Genomic DNA, 17,645 nt, shown 5'->3' with positions numbered 1-17,645 from the left:
AGCTTACAGTCTAGAGGGGGAGACAGACATTAAATAAATTACAGATATGCACATAAGTGCTGTGGGGCTGGGAGGTGGGATAAATAGAGGGGAAACAGACAGAGCAACGCAGAAGGGAGTGGGAGAAGAGGAAAGGAGGGCTTAGTCATGGAAGACCTCTTGGAGGAGATGTGCCTTCAATAAGGCTTTGAAGGAGGGGAGAGTCACTGTCTGTCAGACATGAGGAGGGAGGGTATTCCAGGCCGGAGATAGGACGTGGGTGAGGAGTTGGTGGTGAGATAAACGAAATTGAGGTACAGTGAGAAGATTGGCATTAGAGAAGTGAAGTGTGTGGGCTGGGAAGAGGAAGAGGAGGGGGAAGAGGAGCAGGAGGAGGTGGAAAAGGAGGAGAAGGAGGAAGAGGAGGAGGAGGAGGAGGAAGAGAGAGAGGAAGAGGAAATGGAGGAGGTGAAAAGGAGGAGGAAGAGGAGGAGGAAGAGGAGGAGGAAGAGGAGGAGGAGGTGGAAAAGGAGAAGAAGGGGGAGGAGGAAGAGGAGGAGGAGGACATGGAAGAGGACGAGGAGAAAAAGGAGGAGGAGGAGGGAGAGAGAAGAGGAGAAGGAAGAGGAGGAGGAGGAAAAGAAGGAGGAGGAGGAGGAGGAGGGGGAGATGGAAGAGGAGAAGGAAGAGGAGGAGGAGGGGAAGGAGAGCTCGCTGTGGACAGAGAATGTGTCTGTTTATTGTTCTATTGTACTCTCCCAAGCGCTTAGTACAGTGCTTTGCACACAGTAAGAGCTCCCTAAAGAATAATAATAATAATAATGGCATTTCTTAAGCGCTTACTATGTGCAAAGCACCGTTCTAAGCGCTGGAGAAGTTCCCAGGTGATCAAGTTGTCCCCCGTGGGGCTCACAGTCTTAATCCCCCACTTTCTGGATGGGGTCACTGAGGCCCGGAGCAGTGAAGTGACTCGCCCCAGAGCCCCCCAGCTGACAACCTCTGACTCCCGAGCCCGGGCTCTTTCCACTGAGCCCCGCTGCTTTGCTAATCGAAATAGGATTAATTGAGGGAGGGAGGGAGGGAGGAGGGCTGACGGTGCAGCAGGGCCACCAGCGGGCCGGGGTCCCTCCGCCCCCCGCCCTGACGTCACCGGGCCCAGAGAACCCGCCCCACTCGGCGCTGCCAGCCTTGCCAATCCTGCCAGCCTTGCCAGTCCTGCCTTCTGGCCACGTGACCCAGACAGGTAACCCCCCCAACCCCCCCACCCGCCCAGCACCTGCCCCCCGAAAACCCGGCCTGCCCGGCGGGAGCAGAGATGCCAGGCAGGGCCCGGGGCCCCGCAGGGACGAAGATGGGCCCGGTGACTTAGTCGTGCCCTTCGCCGGGCTCCCCCCGGCCCGAGGGCCTGCTTGGCTGCCCTTGTCGGTGGCCCAGAGGCCCGTTTTCGGGGGGCCAGTTTTTTATATGGCATGTATTAAGCGCTTCCTATGTGCCAAGCACTGTCCTGGGGAGATTCCAAGGTGATCAGGTTGCCCCACGGGGGGCTCACAGTCTTCATCCCCGTTTTGCAGACGAGGGAACCGAGGCCCAGAGAATAATAATAATAGTAATGTTGGTATTTGTTAAGCGCTTACTATGTGCCATGCACTGTTCTAAGTGCTGGGGAGGTTACAAGGTGATCAGGTTGCCCCCCGGGGGCTCACAGTCTTCATCCCCGTTTTACAGATGAGGGAACTGAGGCCCAGAGAATAATAATAATAATAATAATAATAATAATAATAATAATAATAATAATAATATTGGTATTTGTTAAAGTGATCAGGTTGTCCCACGGGGGGCTCACAGTCTTCATCCCCGTTTGAAAGACGAGGGAACTGAGGCCCAGAGAATACTACTACTACTAATAATGTTGGTATTTGTTAAGCGCTTACTATGTGCCAAGCACTGTTCCAAGCGCTGGGAGGTTGCAAGGTGATCAGGTTGTCCTGTTTGACAGACGAGGGAACTGAGGCCCAGAGAATACTACTACTACTAATAATGTTGGTATTTGTTAAGCGCTTACTATGTGCCAAGCACTGTTCCAAGCGCTGGGAGGTTACAAGGTGATCAGGTTGTCCCGTTTGACAGACGAGGGAACTGAGGCCCAGAGAATACTACTACTAATAATGTTGGTATTTGTTAAGCGCTTGCTATGTGCCAAGCACAGTTCTAAGCGCTGGGGAGGTTACAAGGTGATCAGGTTGTCCCACGGGGGCTCACAGTCTTCATCCCCATTTTGCAGACGAGGGAACTGAGGCCCGGAGAATACTACTACTAATGATAATGTTAGTATTTGTTGAGCGCTTACTATGTGCCAAGCACTGTTCTAAGCGCTGGGGAGGTTACAAGGTGATCAGGTTGTCCCACGGAGGGCTCGCAGTCTTCATCCCCGTTTTGCAGACGAGGGAACTGAGGCCCAGAGAATACTACTACTAATGATAATGTTAGTATTTGTTGAGCGCTTACTATGTGCCAAGCACTCTTCTAAGCGCTGGGGAGGTTACAAGGTGATCGGGTTGTCCCACGGGGGGCTTGCAGTCTTCATCCCCGTTTTACAGATGAGGGAACTGAGGCCCAGAGAATACTGCTACTAATAATAATGTTGGTATTTGTTAAGCGCTACTATATGCCAAGCACTGTTCTAAGCGCTGGGGAGGTTACAAGGTGATCAGGTTGTCCCACGGGGGGCTTACAGTCTTCATCCCTGTTTTACAGACGAGGGAACTGAGGCCCAGAGAATACTGCTACTAATGATAATGTTGGTATTTGTTAAGCGCTTACTATGTGCCAAGCACTGTTCTAAACACTGGGGAGGTTACAAGGTGATCAGGTTGTCCCACGGGAGGCTCGCAGTCTTAATCCCCGTTTTACAGGCGAGGGAACTGAGGCCCAGAGAATACTACTACTAATAATGTTGGTATTTGTTAAGCACTTACTATGTGCCAAGCACTGTTCTAAGCGCTGGGGAGGTTACAAGGTGATCAGGTTGCCCCCCGGGGGGCTCACAGTCTTCATCCCCGTTTTACAGACAAGGAAACTGAGGCCCAGAGAATAATAATAATAATAATGTTGGTATTTGTTAAGGTGATCAGGTTGTTCCACAGGGGGCTCACAGTCCTCATCCCCATTTTACAGACGAGGGAACTGAGGCCCAGAGAATACTGCTACTAATAATAATGGTGGTATTTGTTAAGCGCTTACTATATGCCAAGCACTGTTCTAAGCGCTGGGGAGGTTACAAGGTGATCAGGTTGTCCCACGGGGGGCTTACAGTCTTCATCCCTGTTTTACAGACGAGGGAACTGAGGCCCAGAGAATACTGCTACTAATGATAATGTTGGTATTTGTTAAGCGCTTACTATGTGCCAAGCACTGTTCTAAACACTGGGGAGGTTACAAGGTGATCAGGTTGTCCCACGGGAGGCTCGCAGTCTTAATCCCCGTTTTACAGGCGAGGGAACTGAGGCCCAGAGAATACTACTACTAATAATGTTGGTATTTGTTAAGCACTTACTATGTGCCAAGCACTGTTCTAAGCGCTGGGGAGGTTACAAGGTGATCAGGTTGCCCCCCGGGGGGCTCACAGTCTTCATCCCCGTTTTACAGACAAGGAAACTGAGGCCCATAGAATAATAATAATAATAATGTTGGTATTTGTTAAGGTGATCAGGTTGTTCCACAGGGGGCTCACAGTCCTCATCCCCATTTTACAGACGAGGGAACTGAGGCCCAGAGAATACTGCTACTAATAATAATGGTGGTATTTGTTAAGCGCTTACTATGTGCCAAGCACTGTTCTAAGCGCTGGGGAGGTTACAAGCTGATCAGGTTGCCCCACACGGGGCTCGCAGTCTTCATCCCCGTTTTACAGGCAAGGGAACTGAGGCCCAGAGAATACTACTACTAATAATGTTGGTATTTGTTAAGCGCTTACTAGGTGCCAAGCACTGTTCTAAGCGCTGGGGAGGTTACAAGGTGATCAGGTTGTCCCACGGAGGGCTCGTAGTCTTCATCCCTGTTTGACAGACTAGGGAACTGAGGCCCAGAGAATAATAATAATAATAATAATAATAATGTTGGTATTTGTTAAGCGCTTACTATGTGCCAAGCACTGTTCTAAGTGCTGGGGAGGTTACAAGGTGATCAGGTTGCCCCACGGGGGGCCTCACAGTCTTCATCCCCGTTTTACAGAAGAGGGAACTGATGCCCAGAGAATACTGCTATTAATAATAATGTTGGTATTTGTTAAGCGCTTACTATGTGCCAAGCACTCTTCTTAGTGCTGGGGAGGTTACAAGGTGATCAGGTTGTCCCACAGAGGGCTCGCAGCCTTCATCCCCATTTTACAGATGAGGGAACTGAGGCCCAGAGAATACTGCTACTAATAATAATGTTGGTATTTGTTAAGCGCTTACTATGTGCCAAGCACTCTACTAAGCGCTGGGGAGGTTACAAGGTGATCAGGTTGTCCCACAGAGGGCTCGCAGTCTTCATCCCCATTTTACTAGACGAGGGAACTGAGGCCCAGAGAATAATAATAATAATAATGTTGGTATTTGTTAAGTGCTTACTATGTGCCATGCACTGTTCTAAGTGCTGGGGAGATTACAAGGTGATCAGGTTGTCCCACGGGGGGCTCACAGTCTTCATCCCCGTTTTACAGATGAGGGAACTGAGGCCCAGAGAATACTACTAATAATAATGTTGGTATTTGTCAAGTGCTTACTATGTGCCATGCACTGTTCTAAGCGCTTGGGAGGTTACAAGGTGATCAGGTTGTCCCACGGGGGGCTCACAGTCTTTATCCCCGTTTTACCGACGAGGGAACTGAGGCCCAGAGAATACTACTACTACTAATAATGTTGGTATTTGTTAAGCACTTACTATGTGCCACGCACTCTTCTAAGTTCTGGGGAGGTTACAAGGTGATCAGGTTGTCCCATGGGGGGCTCACAGTCTTCATCCCCGTTTTACAGAAAAGAGAACTGAGGCCCAGAGAATAATAATAATAATTTTGGTATTTGTTAAGTGCTTACTATGTGCCAAGCACTGTTCTAAGTGCTGGGGGAGATACAAGGTGATCCGGTTGTCCCATGGGGGGCTCACAGTCTTCATCCCCATTTTACAGAGGAGGGAACCGAGGCCCAGAGAATACTACTAATAATAATTTTGGTATTTGTTAAGTGCTTACTATGTGCCAAGCACTGTTCTAAGCACTTGGGGAGATGCAAGGTGATCAGGTTGTCCCATGGGGGGCTCATACTCTTCATCCTCATTTTACACATGGGGGAACTGAGGCCCAGAGAATTGAAGTGACTTGCCCAAAGTCACACAGCTGACAATTGGCGGAGCTGGGATTTGAACCCATGACCTCTGACTCCTAAGCCTGGGCTCTTTCCACTGAGCCACGCTGCTTCTCATGCTGCCAGTTGAACGCCGCCCCCAACCCCTCTCTGATGGCTGAGGAGGCAGCCCGCTCACTCCTGTCCTCCGCTGCCACCAACCTTTCATTCATTCATTCAGTCGTATTTATTGAGCGCTGACTATGTGCAGAGCAGTGGACCAAGCGCTTGGGAAGGCCAAGTCGGCAACATCTAGAGAAGGTCCCGACCCAACAACGTGCTCACAGTCTAGAAGGGGGAGACAGACAACAAAACAAAACATGGAGACAGGTGTCAGAATCGTCAGATCAAATAGAATTAATCGTATTTATTAATAATAATAATGATAATGATGGCAATTAGTAAGCTCTTACTATGTGCAAAGCACTGTTCTAAGCACTGGGGAGGTTACAAGGTGATCAGCCCCACGGGGGGCTCACGGTCTTCATCCCCATTTTACAGATGAGGGAACTGAGGCACAGAGAAATCGAGTGACTTGCACAAAGTCACACAGCTGATAAGTGGCAGAGTCAGGATTGGAACCTGTGACCCCTGACTCCCAAGCCCGGGCTCTCGCCACCGAGCCATGCGCTCACCGTGTGCAGAGCATTGTACTAAGCCCTTGGGAAGTACAAGTCGGCAACGGAGACGGTCCCTACCCAACAGTGGGCTCACAGTCTAGAAGCAGTGTGGCTCAGTGGAAAGAGCCCGGGCTTGGGAGTCAGAGGTCATGGGTTTGAATCCCGGGTCTGCCACATGTCTGCTGTGTGATCTTGGGCAAGTCACTTCACTTCTCTGAGCCTCAGTTACCTCATCTGTAAAATGGGGATTAAAACTGTGAGCCCCATGTGGGACAACCTGATCACCTTGAATCCCCCCAGTGCTTAGAACGGTGCTTTGCACATAGTAAGCGCTTAAATGCCATCATCATCATTATTATTATTATTATTATTATTATTATTATTATTATTATTATTAGAAGGGGGAGACAGACAATGAAACAAAATCGTGCCTCCATCTCTGCCCATCTCGCCGCCGACCCCTGGCCCACATCCTACCTCTGGCCTGGAACGCCCTCCCTAATAATAATAATAATAATAATAATAATAATGATAATAATAATAATAATAATAATGTTGGTATTTGTTAAGTGCTTACTATGTGCCAAGCACTGTTCTAAGTGCTGGTGGGGGGAGGGGAATAAAAGTTAATCAAGGTTGTCCCACTTGGGGCTCACAGTCTTCATCGCCACTTTACAGATGAGGGAACTGAGACACAGAGAAATGAATAATAATAATGATGGTATTTGTTAAGCGCTTACTATATGCCAAGTACTGTTCTAAGCACTGGGAGGGATACAAGGTCATCAGGTTGTCCCACGTGGGGCTCACGGTCTTTAGCCCCACTTACTGATGAGGGAACTGAGGCCCAGAGAAGTGAAGTGACTTGCCCAAAGTCACACAGCTGACAAGTGGTGGAGTTGGGATTAGAACCCATGACCTCTGACTCCCAAGTCTGGACTCTTTCTACTGAGCCACGCTGCTTCTCTGCTTACAGGAGAAGCCCCGGACTCACAAGCCCCAGACAATTACTCTTCCTCCCTTCAAAACCCTACTGAAGGTCCACCTCCTCCAAGAGGCCTTCCCACACTAAGACTTTTCCTCAGCTCCCCTCCCTTATGCGTCACCTAGACTTGCTCCCTTGCTCTCCCCCCTCACCCCGCAGTACTTACGTACATATGTATATATCTGTAATTCTATTTGCATAGATGTCTGTTTTACTTGTATTGATGTCTGTCTTCCCACTTCTAGACTGAACACATGGGCAGGGATTGTCTCTTTGTATGCTGTATTGTACTTTCCAAGCGCTTAGTACAGTCTCTGCACACAGTAAGCGCTCAATAAATACGATTGAATGAATTGAATGAATGACTCTTCTCCCTCGGATTGGGCCAGTCTTCAGGATGACCCCTCGGCCAGCCCGCTGCCCCTCTTCCCAGAGCCAAGTTTCACCAACCCCCTTCCCCCCCGCAGAGAGGCCTGCGCCCCACAGAAATCTGGTCTCTGGCCTGGGGCGAACCCCACGATGGTCTTTGGCTCCCCGGGGCCCTCGGCTCCCCAGCCCTGCTCTTCAATTCAATTCAGTTCTATTTATTGAGCACTTACTGTGTGCAGAACACGGTACTAAGCGCTTGGGAAAGTATAATACAGCGAGAAAGACAATCCCTGCCCACAACGAGTTCACAGTCTAGAGGCGGGGGAGACAGACATCAATACAAGTACACAGGCATTAATATAAATAAAGTTACAGATATCTACATAAGTGCTCTGGGGCAGGGAGAGGTGGGGAAGAGCAAAGGGAGCAAGTCAGGGTGATGCAGAAGTGGGTGGGAGATGAGGAAACGTGGGGCTTAGTCTGGGAAGGCGCTTCCTTGGGGCTTTTAGGGCAGTGCTTCTCCCAGATCCCCGGGGTTGCTCGGCCCGCCCATGTCGGGGTACCCTGCTGACCTGCAAAGCTTTGGAGGCCAGGCCGCCACCAGCCAGCCTCCCCGGCAGCCCAGGCGAGGTGGGTGGGTGAGCGATAGGCGTTGGACGAGGGGGTCCCGTGGGTCCACAGGCCCCGCCAGCTCACTGGACCACCAGACCGGCGAGGCAGATGCCCTCAGAAGTGGGGGAAGCCAACTCTTCCCTGATCCCTGGGGAGATCCGGCTCCTAACGTGGTGCCTACATGCCGACGGAGAGAGGCGCCTTCCTTCTGGAAGAGAGGGGTGCACAGAAGGCAGATCGGGCTGACTTTTTCATGGTATCCGCTAAGCGCTTACTATGTCCCAGGCGCTAGTCTAAGATGTGAGGTAGATACGAGGTAATCAGGTTGGACGCAGTCCATGTCCCACACGGGGCTCAGTTGTAATCTCCATTTTACAGATGAGGGAACTGAGGCACCGAGAAGTTAAACGACTTGACCAAGGTCACGTCTTTCCGTTCGTTGATCCCGGGTGGTTGTGCTGCCTTTTTACCAGCCCCACTTCCTCTCCCCACAGCAGGTCCTGGAGAAGGGTTTGTGTCTGCCCTAGGGAGAGGGAGACACCTACTATCTAAATACATTTCCAGCCCAGCCCGGTTTGGGACTCTTCTTCTTTTAGACTGTGAGCCCACTGTTGGGTAGGGACTGTCTCTATATGTTGCCAACTTGTACTTCCCAAGCGCTTAGTACAGTGCTCTGCACACGGTAAGCGCTCAATAAATACGATTGATTGATTGATTGATTCTTTCGATCACGCTCCCCTCCCCCTCAGCATTGGGCAGCCCCCATTAACTCTCCCCAGCTACCTGCAGACGCTGGCCTCCAATGGCTCTCCTAAAGCTTGCACATCTGGGCAAGATTTCCAAGCTCATGCAGCCTTCAGGAGTACATGCTCTGGAATGGAAGCCCAATGGATGGTGATTATTTAGAGTCAGGGCTGTGGCATGGAAAGGGGAAAGGGACTCCTCTCCTGGGGGCAATTCCCAAGCTGTAGAGCCAGACATTCCAGGCTAGCGGGAGGAAGCTTCTACTACACCCTCCCGCCCACCCCCAGCGCACACCCTGCTTCTTTCAGATCCTGCTGTGAGGCACAAATCAATCCCTGTGTGTTTATTGTGGGCTGGGACTCTGTACTAGGTACTTGGAGAGCGCAGTGGAGTTTGTAGACAAGATCCCTGCCCTCAGGGAAGAAAGGGAACTTCAGTTCCATGTCCACCCAGTGAGTGTTGGCCGATCCCAGTTGGTTTGGGTGCTGCCAGAAAAGCTTCTATGGACCCCCTGCCTTGGGAAGATTTAGCAGGAACCCGACAGAAGTATTCACATGGGCGGAAATGGTGACTTTCCCACTGCTCAGCCCGGAAACCAACCACCTGGCAGTAGAGCAAACTAGGCATGATCCCAGTCACCTATGCAAGCCCCTCTCCAGGTGGAGGGCCACCTGTAGTGCAACAGGTAGCCATGACAATAGGCCCGGCCCCCAAATAATCCTTCTTTGTGGCAGCCCCCCTCTTCCCCTCCACCAGTCCATCCCTAGGGAGAGAAGCAGCTGAGAAGCAGCATGGCTTAGTGGAAAGAGCCCGGACTTGGGAGGCAGAGGTCTTGGGTTCTAATCCCGGCTCCGCCACTTGTCGGCTGTGTGACTTTGGGCAAGTTACTTAACTTCTCTGGGCCTCGGTGACCTCATCTGTAAAATGGGGATTAAGACCGTGAGCCCCACGGGGGGCAACCTGATTACCTTGTATCTACCCCCAGCGTTTAGACCAGTGCTAACACCATTAAGGAGGCTTGGTCCTTTGGGGCCTCTTCTGAGGTGTAGCTGCTGTTCAGGCTGTTACCTGCCCTATCTGGCTCCCGTCCCTAAACAAAGGGCCGGGCAGCTTCTGGATGACGGCCAGGAATCTGCTCCTGGCCCTGGCCCAGCCCCTCTCCTGGTCGGTCCCATCCGGCAGACACAAGTCCCGTGGCCAAGTGGCTCCAGGCCCCCGGGTAAGGGGCAGGCCATTCTCCCACCTGCCTGCCCCAGGTCCGGTCTCCCTGGATGGGCAGGAGGGATGATGATGGTGGTATTTGTTAAGCACTCACTGTGTGCCAAGCACTGTTCTAAGCTGTGGGGTAGATACAAGGTTATCAAGTTGGACACAGTCCCTGTCCCACGCGGGGCTCACAGTCTTAATCTGTGAAGCAGCGTGGCTCAGTGGAAAGAGCACAGGTTTGGGAGTCAGAGGTCATGGGTTCGAATCCCGGCTCAGCCACCTGTCAGCTGCGTGACCTTGGGCAAGTCACTTAGCTTCTCTGTGCCTCAGTTACCTCATCCGTAAAATGGGGATGAAGACTGTGAGCCCCACGTGGGACAACCTGATCAGCTTGTATCCCCCCCAGCGCTTAGAAAAGTGCTTCACACATAGTAAGCGCTTAACAAATACCACCATTATTATTATTATTATTATTATTGTTAATCAGCATGGCTGACTTAGAAGCAATGTGGCTTAGTGGAAAGAGCCTGGGCTTGGGAGTCAGAGGTCATGGGTTCTAATCCCGGCTCCGCCACTTGTCAGCTGTGTGATTTTGGACGTCACCTCACTTCTCTTTGCCTCAGTGACCTCATCTGTAAAATGGGGATGAAGACTGTGAGCCCTACATGGGACAACCTGATCACCTTGTATCCCCCCCAGCGCTTAGAAAAGTGCTTCGCACATAGTAAGTGCTTAACAAATACCACCATTGTTATTATTATTATTATTATTATTATTAATCAGCATGGCTGACTTAGAAGCAACGTGGCTTAGTGGAAAGAGCCTGGGCTTGGGAGTCAGAGGTCATGGGTTCTAATCCCGGCTCCGCCACTTGTCAGCTGTGTGATTTTGGGCGTCACCTCACTTCTCTTTGCCTCAGTGACTTCATCTGTAAAATGGGGATGAAGACTGTGAGCCCCACTTGGGACAACCTGATGACCTTGTATCTACCCCAGTGCTGAGGACAGTGCTTGGCACATAGTGAGCACTTAACAAATACCATCATTATTATTATTATTAATCCTCATTTTGCAGATGAGGGAACTGAGGCCCAAAGGGCCTTTCTTGAGGGCACACAGCAGAAAAGTGGCAGAGCCGGGATTAGAACCCAGGTCTTTCTGGCTCCCAGGCTTGTGCTCTATCCACTACGCTGTGCTGCTTCTCTTGAGGCCAGTGACTGCAGGAGAGAAGCTGGGGGCAGGAGCTGCGTGAGTTGGTCCACGATGGACAGGAGAGAGCCGTAGTCCACGTGGTGATTTTGGTAGTCCACAGGGTGATTTCTTGCTTTAAGCTGTCTCCCTCCCAAGCTGGCAGAGGAGATTTGAGTGTCGAGCCAGGGGCCCGAAGAAGAGCCTGTTGTTTGCAGAGCTGGCAGTATTCTTGCTTGCCACATTGTCTCGGTGCCCAGCATGGCCTTGGTGAAGGTGAACACCCTCAGGCACGGGGGAGGGGAGCATCGAGTTGATTTGCAGGAGCGTTTGAAGTCACTCTTCATGCAAACAGGCTTGGTGAGACATAATGTTCTGGATTGGAGCTGTTCAGCCAGAGCCAGGAGCTGGGGAAAGCTCTGCTTTTGGAAAGCTCCACTGTGCCCGGGACATAATAATAATAATAATGATGGTATTTGTTATGCGCTTACTATGTGCAAAGCACTGTTCTAAGCACTGGGGAGGTTACAGGGTGATCAGGTTGGCCCACGGGGGGCTCACAGTTTTAATCCCCATTTTACAGATGAGGTAACTGAGGCACAGATAAGTTAAGTGACTTGCCCAAAGTCACACAGCTGACAGTTGGCGGAGCCGGGATTTGAACCCATGACCTCTGACTTCAAAGCCCGGGCTCTTTCCACTGAGCCGCATAGTTTCCTTTCCTTTTTTTTTTTTAGTTTCTTTTTAAAAATTTTGTATATATGGTATTCATAAGCACTTACTGTGTGCCAGGCACTGTATTAAGCGCTAGCACAGACACAAGCTAATCAGGCTGAACACGGTCTCTGTCCCACAAGGGGCTCAAAGTCTTAATCCCCGTTTTAAAGATAAGGCAACTGAGGCACAGAGTAGTGAAATGACTTACTGGCGGTCACACAGCAGACAAGTGGTGGAGCGGGATTAGAACCCAGGTCCTTCTGACTCTCAGGACCTTCAGCCTCAGGTCCTTCTGACTCCCAGCTCTATCTACTAGGCCACACTGCTTTTCCTGACCTGGAGACAGCTGGCTGTGGCCCAGGGGCCTGGGAACTGCTGGCACAGACTCAAGAAACCTGGGTGTCCGGACCCATCCTCCCTGTCCTTCCCCACTCCAGGGCCCCCCACCCCCCACTCGGACTTCTGAAGTCTTAGACTCCTCTAGACTGTAAGCTCCTGGAGGGCAGGGACTATGTCTACCAACTGTTTACTTTTGTTTTTATGGTATTTGCTAAGTGCTTACTATGTGCCAGGCACTGTATTAAGCCCTGGGGTAGAAACAAGCTAATCAGGTTGGACACAGTCCATGTCCCACATGAAGCTCACAGTCTTCATCCCCATTTTACAGATGAGGCAACTGTAACGCCTCTTCCCAGTATGACTGTGCTATATTGTACTCTTTCAAGCACTTAGTACAGTGGTCTGCATACGGTAAGTGCTCAACAAATACAACTGATGGAAACATTAAGCTCCTGGTCCCACTGTGATGGTCTCTGTCCCTCTTTGCACGTGGCTGGAACCATCGGTGTATCCTGACATCCTCTCCACACGTCCGGTGTCTCGTTGTGGGAGGGAGAAGCTGCAAGGTGGTGGAGGAGGCGGTGAGGTTCTGCTGAGCGCTGAGCTGAGCGCCGCGCTGTATGACTGGTGAGCGGCTTTGGGGAATTGGACGGGCGGGGAAGTGAAGTAGACCCGACCATGGGTTGGGAGCTGTGGCCTTGGCTCGGCTCTCCCCAGAAGGATGGGATCCTCGTGAGCAGGGTCCCTCCCGGGGTGGATTGAGAGATGGTGTAGCCGGCTCCTGGCCCTGCCCAGGTGCAGCGGCACAAGGGGAGAGCCGTCCCCAATTCAATTCAATTCAATCGTATTTATTGAGCGCATACTGGCTGCAGAGAACTGTACCAAGTACAGAGTACAGTGTAATAGTAATGATGGTATTTGTTAAGCACTTACTATGTGCCAAGCACTGTTCTAAGCACTGGGGTAGGTACAAGGTAATCAGGTTGTCCCACATGGGGCTCACATACTTAATCCCTATTTTCCAGATGAGGTAACTGAGGCCCAGAGAAGTTAAGTGACTTGCCTGAAATCACACAGCTGGCAGAGCTGGGATTAGAACCCTCGACCTCTGACTTCCTAAGCCCGGACGCTTTCCACTAAGCCATGCCGCTTCTCTATGCAGTATAATAATAATAATAATAATTTTGGTGTTAAGCGCTTTCTATGTGCAAAGCACTGTTCTAAGCGCTGGGGAGGATACAAGGTGATCAGGTTGTCCCATGTGAGGCTCACAGTCTTAACCCTCATTTTCCAGATGAGGTAACTGAGGCACAGAGAAGCTAGGTGACTTGCCCAAAGTCACACAGCTGACAAGCGGTGGAGCCGGTATTTGAACCCATGACCTCCGACTCCCAAGCCCGTGTTCTTTCCACTGAGCCATGCTTTTTCTCTATAACAGTAGATACATTCCCTGCCCACAACGAACATACAGTCTAGAGACCTCCGCTCCTACTCCCCGACTTCCGCTTGAAGCGCCTTCTTGATGCACAGATTTGCTGCCCTGCCCACTTGCATGGCTGTGTGAGCTGCTGGGGAATGGGTTATCAATCAGTCGGTCATATTTATTGAGCGCTTACTGTGGGCTGAGCACAGTACTAAGCACTTGGGAGAGTACAGTGTAACAGGTGACAGACACATTCCCTGCCCACAGTGAGCTTGTAGCCTAGAGGGGTAAGTGGACGTTGATATACAAAAATAAATTATGGATATGTACGTAAGTGCTGTTGGACTGAAGGGAGGGTGAGTAGAGGGTGCAAATCCATGTGTAAGGGCCATGCCGAGGGGAGTGGGAGAAGAGGAGTTGGGGGCTTAGTCGGGGAAGATGTGCTTTTAATAAAGCTTTGAAGGTGAGGAGAGTGATCGGCTGTAAGATTTGAAGAGGGCTGGTGTCCCAGGCTCACTGTACCTCATTCTCGCCTGTCCCGCTGTCGACCCCTGGCCCGGAATGCCCTCCCTCCACACATCTGCCAAACTAGCTCTCTTCCTCCCTTCAAAGCCCTACTGAGAGCTCACCTCCTCCAGGAGGCCTTCCCACACTGAGCCCCCTCCTTCCTCTCCCCCTCCCCATCCCCCCTGCCCTACCTCCTTCCCCTCCCCGCAGCTCTTGTATATATATTTGTACAGATTTATTACTCTATTTTACTTGTACATATTTACTATTCTATTTTTGTTAATGATGTGCATATAGCCTTAATTCTATTTGTTCTGACGATTTTGACACCTGTCTCCATATTTTGTTTTGTTGTCTGTCTCCCCCTTCTAGACTGTGAGCCCGTTGTAGGGTAGGGACCGTCTCTAGATGTTGCTGACTTGTACTTCCCAAGCGCTTAGTACAGTGCTCTGCACACAGTAAGCACTCAATAAATACGATTGAATGAATGAATGAGAGGTCGGTGGCGAGATAGACGGGATGGAGATGCAGTGAGAAGATTAGCATTAGAGGAGCGAAGTATGTGGGCTGGTTGTAGTAAGAAGCCAAAGAGGTGAGGTAGGAGGGGGCAAAGCGATGACGTACTTCAGAGCCGAAGGTGAGTTTCTTAATTGGCCGCACTCACTTCGGAATGGCTGGTTGGGATCGGCATGAGGGCATGTCCCAGAGTTGTGCCCTGGGCCCTGAGGGGCTCACTCTGACCTGGCAGACAGGGCACTGCTTCCTTGAGCCAAGGGGCCTCTCTGCCAGGGCACTGCCAGAGTCCAGTCTGAGGGGGTTTTGGGTCCTGGCTCACCAGGGTGGTGTCATGACCCCTGGGCTGCATTGGGCTGGCCCGGGTGGCTTGTGCTGATTGTGTTGGGCCATTCTACCTGCCTGTGTGCAGGGAAGGTACCGTGACTTTGATTAGCCGGACTATTTCTGATCCAGTAGAACTTTCCTTTTTATTTAATAATAATAATAATAGTGATGGCATCTGTTAAGCGCTTACTATGGGCCAAGCACTGTTCCAAGCACTGGGGGGATGCAAGGTAATCAGGTTGTCCCACGTGGGGTTCGCAGTCGTAATCCCCATTTTACAGATGAGGGAACTGAGGCACAGAGAAGTGAAGTCACTTGCCCAAAGTCACACCACTGACAAGTGGCAGAGCTGGAATTAGAACCCATGACCTCTGACTCCCAAGCCTGAGCTCTTTCCACTGAGACACGCTGCTTCTCGAGCTGGGGGAGGCGGTGGAAACTGAGTATTTGCAAGACTTCTGGTTTCCCTTCACATCCCAGCCGGCCCCTGGCCTGGATTTTCAGGGGACCTTTGACCCAGGGTCAGCAGAGTTCTTGCTCCAATTATTCATCTGTGGAGGCTGGGGGCAGGGAGGGGTCGGTCTGGTATGGGAGGAGGGTTGGTTTGAGGGGAGGGAGGAGGTTCAGTCTGTGGTGGAGGAGGCCTGAAGGGAGGGAGGAGAGTCAGTAATAATAATCGTTGTGGTATTTGTTAAGCGGCTATGTGCCACGCACCGTACTAAACACTGGGGTAGATACAACGTGGCTCAGTGGAAAGAGCACGGGCTTTGGAGTCAGAGGTCATGGGTTCAAAATCCAGCTCCGCCAATTGTCAGCTGTGTGACTTTGGGCAAGTCACTTAACTTCTCTAAGCTTCAGTTACCTCATCTGTAAAATGGGGATTAAGACTATGAACCCCCCCGCCGTAGGACAACCTCATCATCTTGTAACCTCCCCAGCACTTAGAACAGTGTTTTGCACATAATAAGCACTTAATAAGTGCCATCCTTATTATTATAAAAGATAATCAGGCCCACATGGGGCTCACAGTCTAAGTAGGAAGGAGAACAGGTATTGAATTCCCATTCTGCATACGAGAGAATTGAGGCTCAGAAAAGTGAAGTGACTTGCCCAAGGTCACACAGCAGGCAAGTGGCAGAGCCGGAATTAGAACTCAGATTCTCTGATTCCCAGGCCTGGACTCTTTCCACTGTGCTATGCTGCTGCTTCTCAGTCTTGGCCTAGCCTGGCGGGCACTTAGATCCCAACAGGAGATGGCTCAGTGGGTGATAGGTCCCACACGGAACGGGGACCATGTCCAACCCGATTATCTTGTCTCTACCCCAGTGCTTAGTACAGTGCTTGGTCCATAGTAAGTGCTTAACAAATACTCTGTGATTATCAAGGGTCTGGCCAGAATTGCAAAAGTGGGAGATAATAATAATAATAATAATAATAATAATGGCATTTATTAAGCGCTTACTATGTGCAAAGCACTGTTCTAAGTGCTGGGGAGGTTACAAGATGATCAAGTTGTCCCTCAGGGGGCTCACAGTCTTAATCCCTATTTTATAGATGAGGTAACTGAGGCACAGAGAAGTGAAGTGACTTGCCCAAAGTCACACAGCTGACAATTGGCGGAGCTGGGGTTTGAACCCATGACCTCTGACTCCAAAGCCCGTGCCCTGTCCACTGAGCCACACTGCCTTGGGGCTGAGGTATTGGGCTTGGCTAGGGAATTAGAGCATGGGTCTGGAAGTTAGAGCATGAATCTGGGAGTCAGAGGGACCTGAGTTCTAATCCCGGCTCTGCCAGTTGTCTGATGTGTGACCTCAGGCAAGTTACTTAACTGCTCTGTGCCTCAGTTCCCTTCTCTGTAAAATGGGGATGAAGACTGCGAGCCCCATGTGGGACAGGGACTATGTCCAACAGGATTAGCGTGTGTCTCCCCCAGCGCTTAGAACAGGGCTTGACACATAGTAAGTGCTTAACAAATACCATAATTATTATTAGGAATTGGGGACATTCTGCCTTTTCCTCAGCAACTGCTTGTTCGGCTAGTGGCGGGGGGGGGGGGGGCAGACGGGAAATGAAGGAGGATTTGAGGAGAGGCAGAGGGCAGAAGGCTTTCTCTGCTTGCCGAGACTGTCTTGGTGGGCTAAAGTGGTTCTTGGCTCCTAGAGAAAGTTCCCCTTTATCTCACCCTTCCTCAGCCTCTCCCTCCCAACCCTTTTTGAGTCAGGACTAGGGCTCCCTCTTCCCCTATTTGTTTATCTTCCACTACTCTGGGCTTCATATTCAAACTGGGTCTTTTTGTAGCTCCCTGGCCCAAGGGGAGGGCTCAGAGAGCAGGCCAAGGACCTTTCACCTCCCCCACCCCTCCTGATGACCACAAGCGCAGAGGTTGGTGACCCATCCTGAGAGGAAGATGCTCCTGCTCTTCCCGTCTCCCTCTTCCAAACCCCTGCTCCCCAGGGATCGTCCCCATCTGCTTGGATATTAATGTACACTCTACCTTTGCTAGGGACTCCTTCACTCTCCCTCCCTTGCCCACCATTTCCCTCCTGCTTTCTTTTCCCTAATAATAGTAATAATGATGGCATTTGTTAAGTGCTTGCTATGTGCAAAGCACTGTTCTAAGTGCTGGGGGGGGATACAAGGTGATCAGGTTGTTCCATATGGGGCTCACACTCTTCATCCCCATTTTACAGATGAGGTAACTGAAGCTCCGAGAAGTGAAGTGACTTGCCCAAGGCC

The 17,645-nt window shown here is 50.8% G+C and overlaps 1 protein-coding gene across 1 annotated transcript in view; it reads left to right on the top strand.

Annotated features, from left to right (window-relative positions):
• Nucleotides 1-1,143: 1,143 nt before the first annotated feature.
• OGDHL (oxoglutarate dehydrogenase L) overlaps nucleotides 1,144-17,645 on the top strand; it is a 52,172-nt gene continuing 35,670 nt past the window's right edge. The window contains exon 1 of the mRNA XM_038744076.1: nucleotides 1,144-1,222. The gene's annotated coding sequence lies outside the window, so the exon portion shown is untranslated. The remainder of the gene's footprint in view (nucleotides 1,223-17,645) is intronic.

Source organism: Tachyglossus aculeatus, chromosome 3, assembly GCF_015852505.1.
Source record: "Tachyglossus aculeatus isolate mTacAcu1 chromosome 3, mTacAcu1.pri, whole genome shotgun sequence".
Classification (NCBI taxonomy): Eukaryota; Metazoa; Chordata; class Mammalia; order Monotremata; family Tachyglossidae; genus Tachyglossus; species Tachyglossus aculeatus.
This window is presented reverse-complemented; position numbering and strand designations above follow the sequence as displayed.